A 5,725-nucleotide genomic window follows, 5' to 3' on the forward strand; every position below is an offset into this window, starting at 1 on the left:
CTATACCAGGGAGGACTTCATCAAAGAGACGCAGATGCCGCAGGAATCCGTTAGAGTAGTCAGAGGCACCCTCAGCTTGGAATTGGCTGTTATAATTTACTGAAACTTTCGAATAATGAAAGCAAATCACCAACATTTTCTCAACTCATTTTGGAAGCAAACACAATTCCAATACCAAAACTTGGCAAAGAGAGCAACAAAAAAGAAAAATAAAACTGAAAACACTGGGTACGATCTAATTTATAAATATAAATGCAAAAATACTGAATAAAACGTAATCAAATCGAATTCGACAGTGTATTAGGCAAAGTGCGGTGGCTCATACCTGTAACCCCAGCACTTTGGGAAGCCGAAATGGTTGGATCACCGAGGTCAGGAGTTCAAGACCAGCCTGGCCAACATGGTAAAACCCCATCTCTACTAAAAACACAAAAATTAGCAGGGTGTGGTGGCACAGCCTATAGTCCCAGCTACTCAGGAGGCAGGAACATCGCTGAAACCTGGGAGGCGGAGGTTACAGTGAACAGAGATTGCACCACGAGATCGGCCATGAAATCGCCCACTGCATTCCAGCCTGGGAGACAGTGAGACTCCACCACAAAAAGAATAAAAACAAAAATAAAAAAACAGTATGTTAAAGGAAAAATATGCCATTACATGGACTACTTAGGGAGCTTCTGCAAGTTAACAAAATGTGAGTGTTCTCTGTAAGATGAAGATAAAACAATAATTATAAAATAATATAATTATTAGACTTCAGGGATCAAATGAGAAACTACATGAATAACTCAAGAAAAATGTTCATTGTTCATCTTAGAGCTTATTCTAGAAATAGAACACCTATTAATAAAATTATAGGACAGAAGAAAGGAAAGAAAGCTCTAAGATCATGTGGCCATAAACTCAAATGGCATGCGATAAAGTTCAACATCTATCTCTGATTTTAAAAACAAACAGAGTCTGGTGGCTCACTCTTGCCGTCCTAGCACTTTGGGAGGTCGAGGCAGGTGGATCACTTGAGCCCAGGAGTTAGAGACCAGCCTGGGCAACATGGCAAAACCCACCTCTACAAAAAATACAAAAATTACTCACCCCTGTAATCCCAGCACTTTGTGACGCTAAAGCAGGTGTATTGCTTGATCTCAGGAGTTTGATACCAGCCTGGGCAACCTGGCAAAAGCTTGTCTCTACTAAAAATACAAAAATTAACTGGGTGTGGTGTTGCACACCTATAATCCCAGCTACTCTGGTGGCTGAGGCAGGAAATTGCTTGAACCCCAGAGGTGGAGGTTGCAGTAAGCCAAGATTGCACAATTGCACTCCAGCCTGGGCAACAGAGCAAGACTTTAACTCAAAAAAAAGAACTTTCTGATTGTAGTCTGTTAATGGCACTGGACCACCAAAAAGTACTTTTGCATGTCATCTTTGTATTGTCAAACAATACCTTGATTTTGAAGTATATAATCTTTGATAATAAAAATTGCTGCATGAATTGAGACGTTCCGTTTATTCAGTATACATGGACTTTGGTCCAGTCTTTGCTTCACTGTGTCTCTGTGGCTTCAGGCAAGTCAGGTAACTTTTTACTTCCACCCTTGACTGTAAAACAGATTATACTTGTCTTGCCTACTGACCTCGTATGTAATTTGGGGAAATATCTTAGTGCTGAATCAGTTTCTAGGCTCACGCACTAACCATATGATACATATTAATTGGTAAGAACTTGGGATTTGAAACGATCATTTGAGCTGGATGCCAAGAAATCCAATCTTCATGACAACTCTGTATAAGGTCATAGGTATAACCACTACTTTAGAGAAAAAATAAACTCCAACAGAGTTTATTTTTGGCAACAGAGTGACACCCTGTCTCAAAAAGAAAATCAAAAACCAAACAAAAATTAGCCAGATGTGAGGTGTGTACCTGTAGTCCCGGCTATTTAGGAAGCTGAGGTGGGAGGATCATTTCAGTCCAGGATGTTGAGGCTGCAGTGAGCCATGATTGCACCATTGCGTAATTAGCCTGAGTGACAGAGTGAGACCCTGTCTCAAAAAAAAAAAAAAGCTAAGCAGGGTGGCCTGCACCTGTAGTCCTGGCTCAGCTACTTGTGAGGCTGAGGGGGAAAGATCACCTTCAACCTCGGAGATGGAGGCATCAATGAGTTGTGATTATACACTGCGCTCCAGCCGAGGTGACAGAGTGAGAGCCTGTCTAGAAATATACATAAAATAAAATAAAATAAAATAAAATAAAATAAAAGCGAACAGCTGGGCATGGTGGCAGGAGCCTGTAGTCCTAAGTACTTGAGAACCTGTGGTGGGAGGATCTCTTGAGCCCAGAAGTTAGAGTCCAGCCTGGGCAACATACCAAGACTGTCTCAAAAAAGAAAAAAAAAACTTGTTAAAAAATGCTGGCCGGGCGCAGTGGCTCATACCCTGTAATCCCAGCACTCTGGGAGGCAGAGGCTGGTGGACCTCTTGAGGTCAGGAGTTCGAGACCAGCTTGGCCAACATGGTGAAACCTTGTCTCTACTAAAAATACAAACATCAGCCAGCTACTCGGGAGGCTGAGGCAGGAGAATTGCTTCAACCCAGGAGGCAGAGGTTGCAGTGAGCCAAGATCCTGCCACTGCACTCCAGCCTGGGTGACAGAGACTCTGTCAAAAAAAAAAAAAAAAAGCCAGAAATGTTTAAAAGAGAAATGATGAATTAAAAAAATATATACTTGACCAAGCAGGAAACGGCATCCAGGAACACAGCCCTTTGCTCCTCCCTCAGTATGAATGGAGACCAGGAATCAGATATTTATGCCCAAGAAAAGTAGGATTTCGTTCAGCACTTCTTCCAGATCGTTAGGGTACTGACTGAGGAGGAGATGGGGGGCCCAGAGACAGGAGATGCTATTGCCCGGCTCAAGGAGGTCCTGGAGTACATTGCCATTGGAGGCAAGTATCACCAGGGTTTGATGGCGCTAGTGGCATTCCAGGAGCTGGTGGAGCCAAGAAAACAGGATGCTGATAGTCTCCAGCAGGCCCTGACTCTGGGCTGGTGTGTGGAACTGCTGCAAGCTTTCTTCCTGGTGACAGATGACATCATGGATTCATCCCTCATCTGCCGGGGACAGGTCTGCTGGTATCAGAAGCTGGGCATGGGTTTGGACGCCATCATTGCTGCTATCCTTCTGGAAGCATGTATCTATCGCCTGCTGAAGCTCTACTGCCGGGAGCAGCCCTATTACCTGAACCTGATTGAGCTCTTCCTGCAGAATTCCTATCAGACTGAGATTGGGCAGACTCTGGACCTCATCACAGCCCCCCAGGGCAATGTAGATCTTGGCAAATTCATGGAAAAGAGGTACAAATCTACTGTCAAGTACAAGACAGCTTTCTACTCCTTCTACCTTCCTGTAGCTGCAGCCATGTACATGGCAGGAATTGATGGTGAGAAGGAGCACGCCAATGCCAAGAAGATCCTGCTGGAGATGGGAGAGTACTTTCAGATTCAGGATGATTACCTTGACCTCTTTGGGGACCCCAGTGTGACCGGCAAAATTGTCACTGACATCCAGGACAACAAATGTAGCTGGCTGGTAGTTCAGTGTCTGCAACGGGCCACTCCGGAACAGTACCAGATCCTGAAGGAGAATTATGGGCAGAAGGAGGCCGAGAAGGGGGCCCAGGTGAAGGCATTATATGAGGAGCTGGATCTGCTGGCTGTGTTCTCACAGTATGAGGAAGACAGTTACAGCCACATTATAGTTCTCGTTGAACAGTACGCAGTGCCCCTGCCTCCAGCTATCTTTCTGGGGCTTGCGTGCAAAATCTACAAGTGGAAAAAGTGACCTAGAGACTGCAAGGGCGGGGAGAGTAGGCTCTCAATAAATAAGTTATTGTGTTTACATATATATATTTGTGTGTGTGTGTGTGTATATATATATATATATACATATATATACGTACTTATAGCTGGGCATGGTGGCTCACATCTGTAATCCCAGCACTTTGGGAGGCCGAGGCAGGTGGATCACAAGGTCAGGAGTTCAAGACCAGCCTGGCCAAAATGGTAAAACCCTGTCTCTACTAAATATACAAAAATTAGCCAGGTGTGGTGGCAGGTGTCTGTGATCCCAGCTACTTGGGAGATTGAGGCAGAAGACTCGCTTGAACCTGGGAGGCGGAGGTTGCAGTGAGACAAGATCATGCCATTGCACTCCAGCCTGGGCAACAGAGTGTGAATCTGTCTCAAGAAAAAAAAAAAGAAACTTACAAATATATGACAAACAAATGCATAAGCATAGGTGAACACCCCTCATGTGTTGGCCTGAAATTCTTTGAGGCTCCTCCCATTGAGAAGTGGAGTTTATGATTATCCTGTTGAATCTGGCTAGGCCTGCAGCTGTGCTGACCAACAGAAGACAGCCTAAGTGATGGGCCATGACTTCTGGGCTACACCATAAAAGGCCATGTTGTTTCCACCTAGTTGATTGGAACACCTGCCCCTGAAATCCTGAACCCTGTAAGAAGTCTCACTACCCAGAGGCCTCCATGCTGGAGAGGTCACATGCAGACTCTGTGATTGACAGTTACAGCTGAGCCCATCCCTCAGCCATCCCAGCATAGGCAGCAAAAATGTGAGTAAAGCAGCCTCTGGATTAGCCAGCCACCATATGCTCAAGTCAGCCCAGCCATTTGAGCAGTAAAAATTATGTAGCAGACAAAGCCATGCCTGCTATATCCTGTCAAAATTCCTGACCCACAGAATTTGTATGCATATTAGATTGTTTTACCCCACTAAACTTTGGGGTAGTGTACTATACAGCAACACAACAAAACTGAAGTCAGTATACATACGTGAAGAATTCAGAAAAGAGGAAATACAAATAAATATATTCACCCTCACTGGTAATCAAGAAAAAAAATATGGCTGGGTGCGGCGGCTCACGCCTGTAATCCTAGCACTTCGGGAGGCCGAGGCAGACAGATCACCTGAGGTCAGGAGTTCAAGACCAGCCTGACCAACATGGTGAAACCCTGTCTCTACTAAAAATACAAAAATTAGCCGGGTGTGGTAGCACATGCCTGTAATCCCAGCTACTGGGAAGGCTGAGGCAGGAGAATCACTTGAGCCTGGGAGGAGGAGGTTACAGTGAGTCCGGATCACACCACTGCACTCCAGCCTGGGAGACAGAGCAAGACTCTGTCTCAAAAACAAAAAGAAAAGAAAACAGAGAGTGTACTTTCACTTATGCCAAAGGCTGCATCTCCCCAATCTATAGATTGTTTCTCAGAAAATAAAAGTTCTCCATTTTCATCAAAAGAAAAGAAAACTAAAATAATGAAGTACTTTTTTTTTTTTTTACTTCTCAAGTTAGTAAGATTAAAAAATAAATATAAGACATATTGTTACTGGGGAACAGGGAAAATGGATTCTTTCACATACTGACAGTGGGTCTATAAATTGGCATAGCATTTAAAGAGATGCATCAGTTTTTTGATACCAAGTAACAGAACTCCCAATTTCAGTTAGGGAATTAAAAATATATAGATTTGCGGCCGGGCGCGGTGGCTCAAGCCTGTAATCCCAGCACTTTGGGAGGCCGAGGCGGGTGGATCATGAGGTCAAGAGATCGAGACCATCCTGGTCAACATGGTGAAACCCCGTCTCTACTAAAAATACAAAAATTAGCTGGGCATGGTGGCGCGTGCCTGTAATCCCAGCTACGCAGG

At 44.4% G+C, this 5,725-nt stretch overlaps 1 pseudogene; it reads left to right on the top strand.

Annotated features, from left to right (window-relative positions):
* The first annotated feature begins 2,737 nt into the window (after positions 1-2,737).
* LOC116557369 lies at positions 2,738-3,854 on the top strand (annotated as a pseudogene).
* The last annotated feature ends 1,871 nt before the right edge of the window (positions 3,855-5,725 follow it).

Source organism: Sapajus apella, unplaced genomic scaffold, assembly GCF_009761245.1.
Source record: "Sapajus apella isolate SASKATOON/1434 unplaced genomic scaffold, GSC_monkey_1.0 scaffold19, whole genome shotgun sequence".
NCBI classification, from domain to species: Eukaryota; Metazoa; Chordata; class Mammalia; order Primates; family Cebidae; genus Sapajus; species Sapajus apella.